A 14,412-nucleotide genomic window follows, 5' to 3' on the forward strand; every position below is an offset into this window, starting at 1 on the left:
TGTTTGAACCAGTGATATCACACTGTTTGTCTGAACCAGTGATATCACACTGTTTAGTCTGAACCAGTGATATCACACTGTTTAGTCTGAACCAGTGATATCACACTGTTTAGTCTGAACCAGTGATATCATACTGTTTAGTCTGAACCAGTGATATCATACTGTTTAGTCTGAACCAGTGATATCACACTGTTTAGTCTGAATCAGTGATATCATACTGTTTAGTCTGAACCAGTGATATCACACTGTTTAGTCTTCTTTACATTGTTTTCAACCAAGCCCCTTCTCTTCCCATGATGCTTTGTGCCCCAGCCTGAGACGGGAGCAGCAGCAGGGAAGACGCACCTCTCTGAGAAGTTTACACGCAGCGTGGTCAGTGGCTCTACTTCCTGTTTCCTGTCTGTCTGTCTGTCTGTCTGTCTGTCTGCCTGCACGTAGAGATAAATTTGACCACAACTTTGTTACAAAAGGTCTAATCTGAAACCAACAAGGAAACCATCATACTAATCCCCTCCTCTCTTCAGGGCAAGTCACTGACAGGCAAACGGCTTACAGGCCTGATGCAGTCGTCCTGACCAGGCCTGGGGCTGGAGTAAGACAGCCATGCCCAGAGGATCTGCTCTGCTGTGGGGAGAGGGCTGGATGTTGATGCTGAGAGGCCTAACTGGGGCCTGGACACAACGTCACCTACATAACTGACTCCAGATCAGTTCCCTGAGCTCCAGTGGAGGACAGACAGCATGCAATAGGTCACCTAGATCTGATACTGAAAGGGGACAGTGCTGTCTTTGTCTGTTTCTCAAATGTCACTCTATTCCCTATATAGTGTACTACTTTTGACCAGAGCCATATTTTGACTAGTTTGTCCATAGGGCTCTGGTCAAAAGGTGTGCACTATAAAGGGAATAGGTTGCCATTTGGGAGGTACATATTGTGTAGTTTATCGACATATAACTCTGCCTGCTACTCTCTGTCTCACTTAGGTTCCTTGACTCTAGAACCAAATGGAATGTCATATAACTCTATCCAATACACTCTGTCTCACTTAGGTTCCTTGAATCAATTCTAGAACCAAATGGAATGTCATATAACTCTATCCAATACACCCTGTCTCACTTAGGTTCCTTTAATCAATTCTAGAACCAAATGGAATGTCATATAACTCTATCCAATACACTCTGTCTCACTTAGGTTCCTTTAATCGATTCTAGAACCAAATGGAATGTCATATAACTCTGCCTGCTACTCTCTGTCTCACTTAGGTTCCTTGAATCGATTCTAGAACCAAATGGAATGTCATATAACTCTATCCAATACACTCTGTCTCACTTAGGTTCCTTGAATCGATTCTAGAACCAAATGGAATGTCATATAACTCTATCCAATACACTCTGTCTTACTTAGGTTCCTTTAATCGATTCTAGAACCATATGGAATGTCATATAACTCTATCCAATACACTCTGTCTCACTTAGGTTCCTTTAATCGATTCTAGAACCAAATGGAATGTCATATAACTCTATCCAATACACTCTGTCTCACTTAGGTTCCTTTAATCGATTCTAGAACCAAATGGAATGTCATATAACTCTGCCTGCTACTCTCTGTCTCACTTAGGTTCCTTTAATCGATTCTAGAACCAAATGGAATGTCATATAACTCTATCCAATACACTCTGTCTCACTTAGGTTCCTTGAATCGATTCTAGAACCAAATGGAATGTCATATAACTCTATCCAATACACTCTGTCTTACTTAGGTTCCTTTAATCGATTCTAGAACCATATGGAATGTCATATAACTCTATCCAATACACTCTGTCTCACTTAGGTTCCTTTAATCGATTCTAGAACCAAATGGAATGTCATATAACTCTGCCTGCTACTCTCTGTCTCACTTAGGTTCCTTGAATCGATTCTAGAACCAAATAGAATGTCAGACTTGTTCTACTCTAGCTCGGGCTTATATTACTACAGTATAATAGCTTATTGTAACGATTACACGACTCTTTGTTCAATCACAGAAACATTAAAATGCTTCAAACTTGGAAGGCTTTGACTGATGTTATAATGGGATTTAGAATGAGTCCACCACTGGGGACTTTTACAGTGCATTGGAAAGTATTCACACCAATTCACTTTTTCCACATTTTGTTACGTTACAGCTGTACTCTAAAAAACGGATTTAATTTTTTTCTTCCCTCTCATCAATCTACCTACATTAACCCACAATGACAAGAAATGTTTGCTACTTTTATTACAAATAAAATATCAAGGACATTCGCTGTCATTACGGGCTATTGTGTCTCGATTGATGACGTAAATTTTATTTTATTTAATCCATTTTAGAATAAGGCTGTGAAAACGTGAAGGGGTCTGAAAAGGTTCCGAATGCTCCGTATATGGAAGTACATGGGAGGGGGGAGAATAGAACATATTGATTGAATACATGTTAGGCTTTTCAGCCTTGATGTTATATACACATGCAGACTTTTTTAATTGAAGCACATTGTTATGGGGAACATGACCTTCTTAACATTCCAAGTTTGCGTGACAAATGGCACCCTATTCTCTATAGCGCAGTCCTTCTGACCAGCCCCTATCAGTCCTGGTCAAAAGTAGTGCATTAAATAGGGGATAGGGTGCAATTTGGGACGCTGACCCCACATTCCATCCGAGCCCACCTCTGTCGGGGTACAGGGCACCGAAAAAGCTCTCTTATATGGGAACGATGACATACTGTGTTAGGACGGTTGTGTATTCAGTATATGTGGACAGCATTTTACACAGTAATTGTAAATTATATACAGTATCATAATTTTAAAAAGGACAATGACACAAATACAGCTGATGTTTATCGATGTTTTGCAGAAATAGCTTGTTTTTCAGACTTCACTGAAATCAATCTGTACGCGATTTTGTCCGGCTACCCACCTTCAGTGAATGTTCCCGTGTTCGCGGAGAAACTACATTCACAATAAACACTGCATATGTCGTCTCAATCGGCAACTACCTTACAAATGGTGCATGTTGCAGACGAAGCGCGTTTGCATTGAATCTTGGCCATTGAATGCATAGGGATGGGTTGCCACCTAGTGGTTGAGATAAGAAGTGCAGCCCAAGGGGCCAAGGTTCCGGTCTATAGAGGCCCACAGTGGAGGTGTCATAATACCATAAAACCTAGCAGTCAAACAGGGAAATGATTCCAATCTTTTTCCTCCATTCATTTTCCCCATAGGGATTTTAGAAACACTTAAAATGTTTTGTGTAGTTTTGCCGTGGCATGAGGTTTTGATAACGTGTAAATCTGTCTCGACAAGGTGACTTTTATCAATGTATTCGGTTCTATTTACTCACAGATTCGAAAATGCTAATTAGCATCAAAGTAGACATCACGCAAAACTACAAATCCCTGCAAAGCTCCTGAATGTCATCTCTAGCTGACACCTTTACTAACAGTTATTGTGTCAATTTAAACCTGACTTTTCATCCGGTTTATAGAGACCAACATCAGGGTTGGACCTGGTTTATAGAGACCAACATCAGGGTTGGATCTGGTTTATAGAGACCAACATCAGGGTTGGACCTGGTTTATAGAGACCAACATCAGGGTTGGATCTGGTTTATAGAGACCAACATCAGGGTTGATCCGGTTTATAGAGACCAACATCAGGGTTGGATCTGGTTTATAGAGACCAACATCAGGGTTGGACCTGGTTTATAGAGACCAACATCAGGGTTGGATCTGGTTTATAGAGACCAACATCAGGGTTGACCTGGTTTATAGAGACCAACATCAGTGTTGGATCTGGTTTATAGAGACTAGCCTGCATATGTTATAGTCTGTAGATGTTATAGCCTGTAGATGTTATAGGCCTGTAGATGTTATAGGCTGTAGATGTTATAGATGTAGATGTTATAGCCTGTAGATGTTATAGCCTGTAGATGTTATAGCCTGTAGATGTTTTAGTCTGTAGATGTTAAAGCCTGTAGATGTTATAGCCTGTAGATGTTATAGCCTGTAGATGTTATAGCCTGTAGATGTTATAGATGTTATAGCCTGTAGATGTTAAAGCCTGTAGATGTTATAGCCTGTAGATGTTAAAGCCTGTAGATGTTATAGCCTGTAGATGTTAAAGCCGGTAGATGTTATAGATGTTATAGCCTGTAGATGTTAAAGCCTGTAGATGTTGTAGCCTGTAGATGTTATAGCCTGTAGATGTTATAGATGTTATAGCCTGTAGATGTTATAGCCTGTAGATGTTATAGCCTGTAGATGTTAAAGCCGGTAGATGTTATAGATGTTATAGCCTGTAGATGTTATAGCCTGTAGATGTTATAGCCTGTAGATGTTATAGCCTGTAGATGTTATAGCCTGTAGATGTTAAAGTCTGTAGATGTTATAGCCTGTAGATGTTATAGCCTGTAGATGTTAAAGCCTGTAGATGTTATAGCCTGTAGATGTTATAGCCTGTAGATGTTAAAGCCTGTAGATGTTATAGCCTGTAGATGTTATAGCCTGTAGATGTTAAAGCCTGTAGATGTTATAGCCTGTAGATGTTATAGCCTGTAGATGTTAAAGCCTGTAGATGTTGAAGTCTGTAGATGTTATAGCCTGTAGATGGTATAGCCTGTAGATGTTATAGATGTTATAGCCTGTAATGTTAGCCTGTAGAGCCTGTAGATGTTAAAGCCTGTAGATGTTAAAGCCTGTAGATGTTATAGATGTTATAGCCTGTAGATGTTAAAGCCTGTAGATGTTATAGCCTGTAGATGTTATAGATGTTATAGCCTGTAGATGTTATAGCCTGTAGATGTTAAAGCCTGTAGATGTTATAGCCTGTAGATGTTAAAGCCTGTAGATGTTATAGATGTTATAGCCTGTAGATGTTAAAGCCTGTAGATGTTATAGCCTGTAGATGTTATAGCCTGTAGATGTTATAGATGTTATAGCCTGTAGATGTTATAGCCTGTAGATGTTATAGCCTGCAGATGTTATAGATGTTATAGCCTGTAGATGTTATAGCCTGTAGATGTTAAAGCCTGTAGATGTTAAAGCTGTAGATGTTATAGATGTTAAAGCCTGTAGATGTTATAGATGTTATAGCCTGTAGATGTTAAAGCCTGTAGATGTTATAGCCTGTAGATGTTAAAGCCTGTAGATGTTATAGCCTGTAGATGTTATATATGTTATAGCCTGTAGATGTTAAAGCCTGTAGATGTTATAGATGTTATAGCCTGTAGATGTTAAAGCCTGTAGATGTTATAGCCTGTAGATGTTATAGCCTGTAGATGTTAAAGCCTGTAGATGTTATAGCCTGTAGATGTTAAAGCCTGTAGATGTTATATATGTTATAGCCTGTAGATGTTAAAGCCTGTAGATGTTATAGCCTGTAGATGTTAAAGCCTGTAGATGTTATAGCCTGTAGATGTTAAAGCCTGTAGATGTTATAGCCTGTAGATGTTATAGCCTGTAGATGTTAAAGCCTGTAGATGTTATATATGTTATAGCCTGTAGATGTTATAGCCTGTAGATGTTATAGATGTTATAGCCTGTAGATGTTAAAGCCTGTAGATGTTATAGATGTTATAGCCTGTAGATGTTAGAGCCTGTATATGTTATAGCCTGTAGATGTTATAGCCTGTAGATGGTATAGCCTGTAGATGGTATAGCCTGTAGATGTTAAAGCCTGTAGATGTTATAGCCTGTAGATGTTAAAGCCTGTAGATGTTAAAGCCTGTAGATGTTATAGCCTGTAGATGGTATAGCCTGTAGATGTTAAAGCCTGTAGATGTTATAGATGTTATAGCCTGTAGATGTTAAAGCCTGTAGATGTTAAAGCTGTAGATGTTATAGATGTTATAGCCTGTAGATGTTAGAGCCTGTAGATGTTATAGCCTGTAGATGGTATAGCCTGTAGATGGTATAGCCTGTAGATGTTAAAGCCTGTAGATGTTATAGCCTGTAGATGTTATAGCCTGTAGATGTTATAGCCTGCAGATGTTATAGATGTTATAGCCTGTAGATGTTATAGCCTGTAGATGTTATAGCCTGTAGATGTTAAAGCCTGTAGATGTTAAAGCCTGTAGATGTTATAGCCTGTAGATGTTAAAGCCTGTAGATGTTATAGATGTTATAGCCTGTAGATGTTATAGCCTGTAGATGTTAAAGCCTGTAGATGTTATATATGTTATAGCCTGTAGATGTTAAAGCCTGTAGATGTTATAGCCTGTAGATGTTAAAGCCTGTAGATGTTATAGCCTGTAGATGTTATAGCCTGTAGATGTTAAAGCCTGTAGATGTTATAGCCTGTAGATGTTAAAGCCTGTAGATGTTATAGATGTTAGAGCCTGTAGATGTTATAGCCTGTAGATGGTATAGCCTGTAGATGGTATAGCCTGTAGATGTTAAAGCCTGTAGATGTTATATATGTTATAGCCTGTAGATGTTATAGATGTTAAAGCCTGTAGATGTTAAAGCCTGTAGATGTTGTAGATGTTATAGCCTGTAGATGTTAAAGCCTGTAGATGTTAAAGCCTGTAGATGTTATAGCCTGTAGATGTTAAAGCCTGTAGATATTATATATGTTATAGCCTGTAGATGTTAAAGCCTGTAGATGTTAAAGCCTGTAGATGTTGTAGATGTTATAGCCTGTAGATGGTATAGCCTGTAGATGTTAAAGCCTGTAGATGTTAAAGCCTGTAGATGTTATAGATGTTATAGCCTGTAGATGTTAAAGCCTGTAGATGTTATAGCCTGTAGATGGTATAGCCTGTAGATGTTAAAGCCTGTAGATGTTATAGCCTTTAGATGGTATAGCCTGTAGATGTTAAAGCCTGTAGATGTTATAGATGTTATAGCCTGTAGATGTTAAAGCCTGTAGATGTTAAAGCCGGTAGATGTTATAGATGTTATAGCCTGTAGATGTTATAGCCTGTAGATGTTATAGCCTGTAGATGTTATAGCCTGTAGATGTTAAAGCCTGTAGATGTTATAGCCTGTAGATGTTAAAGCCTGTAGATGTTATAGCCTGTAGATATTATAGCCTGTAGATGCTATAGCCTGTAGATGTTATAGCCTGAAGATGTTATAGATGTTAAAGCCTGTAGATGTTATAGCCTGTAGATGGTATAGCCTGTAGATGTTAAAGCCTGTAGATGTTATAGATGTTATAGCCTGTAGATGTTAAAGCCTGTAGATGTTAAAGCCGGTAGATGTTATAGATGTTATAGCCTGTAGATGTTAAAGCCTGTAGATGTTATAGCCTGTAGATGTTAAAGCCTGTAGATGTTATAGCCTGTAGATGTTAAAGCCTGTAGATGTTATAGCCTGTAGATGTTAAAGCCTGTAGATGTTATAGCCTGTAGATGTTAAAGCCTGTAGATGTTATAGCCTGTAGATATTATAGCCTGTAGATGCTATAGCCTGTAGATGTTATAGCCTGAAGATGTTATAGCCTGCATAGTTCTTGCACTCCAAATTGAAAAGTTTAACACATCTTTACACTGTAGCCATTCTAGCAGATGCTCTCCAGAGCAACGCACAAGGACCACATTCAACAAAGCAAGGTGAAACTATTTAAAAGCACAGCCATCTCATGTCAAGTGTCTGGAGTGAGGTTTTAACTTCTAGCCTGCAAACCGGTTAAAACTAATTAATTGTCAGCCTGTAAGTAAGGACTTCTTCAAAATCTTTATTTCAACACAAAAACAAACACACAAACTTTCAACAAAGTACCCAAAACGGACACAGTATGATATCCATATAAAATTGATGGTCTCAAAATAAACAAAATTATATGTGACACATATATTTCTTAAAAAGTTGGCATGGTGATATAAACAGAAGATGTTGTTAAAATGTCTAAAGCCTGTATGAGAGGGGAATAAGAAAACATTAAAATGTCTCTTAAGGAAAACATTCAAATGTCTGACATGGGAATAAAGGAAACATTAAAATGTCTGACATGAGGGGGGAATAAGGAAAACATTAAAATGTCTGACACCAGGGGGGAAAGGGAAAACATTAAAAACATGATTTCTAGAATAAGGAAAACATTAAAATGTCTGACATGAGGGGGGAGAATAAGGAAACATTAAAATGTCTGACATGAGGGGAATAAGGAAACATTAAAATGTCTGACATGAGGGGGAGAAAAGGAAAACATTAAAATGTCTGACATGAGGGGGGGAGAATAAGGAAAACATTAAAATGTCTGACATGAGGGGAGAATAAGGAAAACATTAAATGTCTGACATGAGGGGGGAAAGGTTAAAACATTAAAATGTCTGACATGAGGGGGGAAATAAGGAAACATTAAAATGTCTGACATGAGGGGGAAAGGAAAACATTAAAATGTCTGACAAAATACAAACATTAAAATGTCTGACATGAGGGGAGAATAAGGAAAACATTAAAATGTCTGACATGAGGGGGAAATAAAATTAAAAGTCTGACATGTGGGGGGAATAAGGAAAACATTAAAATGTCTCATGAGGGGGGAGAATGAAAAAACATTAAAAATGTCTGACATGAGGGGGGAATAAGGAAACATTAAAATGTCTGACATGAGGGGGAATAAGGAAAACATTAAAATGTCTGACATGAGGGAGAATAAGGAAAACATTAAAATGTCTGACATGAGGAGGGAATAAGGAAAACATTAAAATGTCTGACATGAGGGGGGAGAATAAGGAAAACATTAAAATGTCTGACATGAGGGGGGAAAGGAAAACATTAAAATGTCTGACATGAGGGAATAAGGAAAACATTAAAATGTCTGACATGAGGGGGGAAAAGAAAACATTAAAATGTCTGACATGAGGGGGAATAAGGAAAACATTAAAATGTCTGACATGAGGGGGGGAGAATAAGGAAAACATTAAAATGTCTGACATGAGGGGGAGAATAAGGAAAACATTAAAATGTCTGACATGAGGGGGGAGAATAAGGAAAACATTAAAATGTCTGACATGAGGGGGGAATAAGGAAAACATTAAAATGTCTGACATGAGGGGGAGAATAAGGAAAACATTAAAATGTCTGACATGAGGGGGAGAATAAGGAAAACATTAAAATGTCTGACATGAGGAGGGGGGGGAATAAGGAAAACATTAAAATGTCTGACATGAGGGGAGAATAAGGAAAACATTAAAATGTCTGACATGAGGGGGGAAAGGAAACATTAAAATGTCTGACATGAGGGGGAGAATAAGGAAAATGCATCTCAAATGGTACACTTCCTTAAATACAGTACCAGTCAAAACCTTTGAAAACCTCCTCATTAAAGGGTTTTCTTTATTTTTTTACTATTTTCTACATTGTAGAATAATGTTGAAGACATCAAAACTACGTAATAACAAATAAATCAAATCAAAATCAAATCAAATCTTATTTGTCACATACATGGTTAGCAGATGTTAATGCAGTGTAGCGAAATGCTTGTGCTTCTAGTTCCGACAATGCAGTGATAACCAACAAGTAATCTAACTAACAATTCTAAAACTACTGTCTTATACACAGTGTAAGGGGGATAAAGAATATGTACATATGATATATGAGTAGTGATAAGGTAAGGCAGCATACAGTAGATGTACGAGTACAGTATATACATATGAGATGAGTATGTAGACAAAGTAAAACAAAGTGGCATAGTTAAAGTGGCTAGTGATACATGTATTACATAAGGACAAATGATGATGTAGAGTACAGTATATACGTATGCATATGAGATGAATAATGTAGGGTAAGTAACATTATATAAGGTAGCATTGTTTAAATGGCTAGTGATATATTTACATCATTTCCCATCAATTCCCATTATTATTAAAGTGGCTGGAGTTGGGTCAGTGTCATGGCAGTGTGTTGGCAGCCACTCAATGGCTGTTTAACAGTCTGATAGCCATGAGATAGAAGCTGTTCAGTCTCTCAGTCCCAGCTTTGATGCACCTGTACTGACCTCGCCTTCTGGATGATAGCGGGGTGAACAGGCAGTGGTTCTGGTGGTTGATGTCCTTGATGATCTTTATGGCCTTCCTGTAACATCGGTGGTGTAGTGTCCTGGAGGGCAGGTAGTTTGCCCCCGGTGATGCGTTGTGCAGACCTCACTACCCTCTGAGAGCCTTACGGTTGAGGGCGGAGCAGTTGCCGTACCAGGCGGTGATACACCACCAGGATGCTCTCGATTGTGCATCTGTAGAAGTTTGTGAGTGCTTTTGGTGACAAGCCGAATTTCTTCAGCCTCCTGAGGTTGAGCGCGCTCTGCGCTTCTTCACACGCTGTCAGTGTGAGTGGACCAATTCAGTTTGTCTGTGATGTGTATGCCGAGGAACATAAAACTTACTACCCTCTCCACTACTGTTCCATCGATGTGGATAGGGGGTGTTCCCTCTGCTGTTTCCTGGGAAGTCCACAATCATCTCCTTAGTTTTGTTGACGTTGAGTGTGAGGTTATTTTCCTGACACCACACTCCGAGGGCCCTCACCTCCTCCCTGTAGGCCGTCTCACGTTGCTGGTAATCAAACTCACCACTGTTGTGTCGTCCGCAAACTTGATGATTGAGTTGGAGGCGTGCATGGCCACGCAGTCGTGGGTGAACAGGGAGTACAGGAGAGGGCTCAGAACGCACCCTGTGGGGCCCCCGTGTTGAGGAGGGATCAGCGGGAGGAGATGTTATTGCCTACCCTCACCACCTGGGGGCGGCCCGTCAGGAAGTTCAGTACCCAGTTGCACAGGCGGGGTCGAGGACCAGGGTCTCGAGAGCTTGATGACGAGCTTGGAGGGTACTATGGTATTGAATGCCAGGACTGTAGTCGATGAACAGCATTCTCACATAGGTATTCCTCTTGTCCAGGTGGGTTAGGGCAGTGTGCAGTGTGGTTGAGATTGCATCGTCTGTGGACCTATTTGGGCGGTAAGCAAATTGGAGTGGGTCTAGGTGTCAGGTAGGTGGAGGTGATATGGTCCTTGGCTAGTCTCTCAAAGCACTTCATGATGACGGAAGTGAGTGCTACGGGGCGGTAGTCGTTTAGCTCAGTTACCTTAGCTTTGGAACAGGAACAATGGTGGCCCTCTTGAAGCATGTGGGAACAGCAGACTGGTATAGGGATTGATTGAATATGTCCGTAAACACACCGGCCAGCTGGTCTGGCGCATGCTCTGAGGGCGCGGCTGGGGATGCCGTCTGGGCCTGCAACCTTGCGAGGCCACACGTTAAATGTCGCCTCACCCCTCGGCTGCAGTGAAGGAGAGACCGCATGTTTCGTTGCAGGCCGTGTCAGTGGCACTGTATTGTCCTCAAAGCGGGCAAAAAAGTTATTTAGTCTGCCTGGGAGCAAGACATCCTGGTCCGTGACTGGGCTGGTTTCTTCTTGTAGTCCGTGATTGACTGTAGACCCTGCCACATGCCTCTTGTGTCTGGAGCCGTTGAATTGAGATTCTACTTTGTCTCTGTACTGACGCTAGCTTGTTTAATAGCCTTATGGGAGGGAATACCTGCACTGTTTGTATTCGGTCATGTTGCCAGACACCTTGCCCTGATTAAAAGCAGTGGTTACGCAGTTTCACGCGAATGCTGCCATCCCAATCCACGGTTTCTGGTTAGGGAATGTTTTATCGTTGCTATGGGAACGACATCTTCAACGCACGTTCTAATGAACTCGCACTTTTGAATCAGCGTATTCGTCAATATTTCTATCTGACGCAATACGAAACATGTCCCAGTCCACGTGATGGAAGCAGTCTGAGTGTGGAGTCAGCTTGGTCTGACCAGCGTTGGACAGACCTCAGGCGTGGGAGCCACTTGTTTTAGTATCTGCCTGTAGGCAGGGATCAGCAAAATGGAGTCGTAATAGCTTTTCCGAAAGGGGGTAAGTGGGCAGGGCCTTATATGCGTCGCGGAAGTTAGAGTAACAATGATCCAGGTTTTACCACCCCCTGGATGCATGCAATCGATATGCTGATAAAATTTAGGAGTCCTGTTTTCAGATTAGCTTTATTTAAAATCCCCAGCTACAATGAATGCAGCCTCAGGATAAATGGTTTCCAGTTTGCAAAAGAGTTAAATAAAGTTCGCTCAGAGCCATCGATGTGTCTGCTTGGGGGATATATACGGCTGTGATTATAATCGAAGAGAATTCTCTTGGAAGATAATACGGTCTACATTTGATTGTGAGGAATTCTAAATCAAGGTGAACAGAAGGATTTGAGTTCCTGTATGTTTCCTTCATCACACCATGTCTAGTTAGTCATGAGGCATACGCCCCGCCGCTCTTCTTACCAGAAAGATGTTTGTTTCTGTCGGCTACACCGCATCGGATAGCGTCTTCCCAGGGAGAAACAGGAGAACATTGCAGTCTCTGATGTCCCTCAACCCCAGCATCAACCTCCTCAACCAGCTTCCGGAGTCTGACCAGAAGATAGTCACCTGGAATGCTGTTTTAAATGTGACAAGGTACTGAGGGGTTGCTGTATATTCAGAAGATAGCCCTATTTGGTAAAATACCAAGTCCATTTTTATGGCAAGAACAGCTCAAATAAGATTCTTCAAATAAGAGAAATGACAGTCCATCATTACTTTCCCAAAGACATGAAGGTCAGTCAATATGGAACATTTCAGTCCAGAACTTTAAGAAAGTTTCTGGAACTTCAAGTACAGTTTCTTGCAAAACCATCAAGCGCTATGATGAAACTGGCTATACAGTTGAAATTTGTCCTTTGGTCAGAGTCCAAATTGAGATTTTTGGTTCCAACCACCATGTCTTTGTGAGACGCGTGTGGGGGAACGGATGATCTCTGCATGTGTATTTCCCACCGTACAGCATGGAGGAGGAGGTTATGGTCTGGGGGTGCTTTGCTGGTGACACTGTCTGTGATTTATTTAGAATTCAAGGCACACTTAACCAGCATGGCCAACACAGCATTCTGCAGCGATGTGCCATCCCATCTGGTTTGGGCTTTGTGGGACTATCACTTGTTTTTCAACAGAACAATTACCCAACACACCTCCAGGCTATGTAAGAGCTATTTGACCAAGATGGAGAGTGATGGAGAACTCCTTCAAGACATTTGGAAAAGCATTCCAGGTGAAGCTGGTTGAGAGAATATAAGAGTGTGCAAAGCTGTCATCAAGGCAAAGGGTGGCTATTTGAAGATTCTCAAAAACAAAATATATTTTGATTTGTGTAACACTTTTTTGGTTACTACATGATTTACTACATGTGTTATTTCATAGTTTTGATGTTTTATTATTATGATGTTTTATTATTCTACAATGTAGAAAATATTAAAAAAGAAAAAACACTTGAATGAGTAGGTGTTCTAAAACTTTTTGGTCACGGTAGTGTATGGGTACGGTGGTGTATGGGGTGGCGGCTGACGGGCCACGGCGGCGCACGACCCCACGGGGCGGCGCACAGGCCACGGCGGCGACGGGCCACGGTGGCGCACGGGCCACGGCGGCGACGGGCCTCAAGTAGAGCACTACACAAGGAATAGGATGCCATTTTGGGGAAGTAGCCCACACATTTACTTTACTTCATGATTGTCTGTGGAGAAACAATATAACATGTTTTTTAATGTTTAAAAAAAAAGCACAAAACAAAATAAGAAAATAGCTTGTAAAACATTTCCAGTCGTGACACTGTAATTGCTTTTGCATTAAATACTATATATATATATATATTTTTTAACAACATCAACTAAAACATCTTCAGGTCTTCTGCCACTATATTTCAGGATTGTATTTCGGGCTATAGGTTTCCTTCAGGGTTCTTCAAATCTATCCAATTGTCCTATAATAAATATATCCAATAGGTCTATAAGAAATCTATCCAATAGTCCTATAATAAATCTATCCAATAGTCCTATAAGAAATATATCCAATAGTCCTATAAAATATCCAATAGTCCTCAATACAAATATATCCAATAGGTCTATAAGAAATCTATCCAATAGTCCTATAAGAAATTTATCCAATAGCCCTATAATAAATCTATCCAATAGTCCTATAAGAAATATATCCAATAGTCCTATAAGAAATATATCCAATAGTCCTATAAGAAATATATCCAATAGTCCTATAAGAAATATATCCAATAGTCCTATAAGAAATCTATCCAATAGTCCTATACGAAATCTATCCAATAGTCCTATACGAAATCTATCCAATAGTCCTATAAGAAATCTATCCAATAGCCCTATAATAAATCTATCCAATAGTCCTATAATAAATCTATCCAATAGTCCTATAAGAAATATATCCAATAGTCCTATAAGAAATATATCCAATAGCCCTGTACGAAATCTATCCAATAGCCCTATAAGAAATCTATCCAATAGCCCTATAAGAAATCTATCCAATAGTCCTATACGAAATCTATCCAATAGCCCTGTGAAATATCCAATAGCTCCTA

The 14,412-nt window shown here is 40.0% G+C and overlaps 1 pseudogene; it reads left to right on the forward strand.

The window, feature by feature from the left end:
* Positions 1–13,476, forward strand: part of LOC135568048 (regulator of G-protein signaling 6-like) — a 47,172-nt pseudogene extending 33,696 nt beyond the window's left edge.
* Positions 13,477–14,412: the final 936 nt, after the last annotated feature.

The sequence above is a fragment of the Oncorhynchus nerka genome, unplaced genomic scaffold (assembly GCF_034236695.1).
Source record: "Oncorhynchus nerka isolate Pitt River unplaced genomic scaffold, Oner_Uvic_2.0 unplaced_scaffold_1729, whole genome shotgun sequence".
Lineage (NCBI taxonomy): Eukaryota > Metazoa > Chordata > Actinopteri > Salmoniformes > Salmonidae > Oncorhynchus > Oncorhynchus nerka.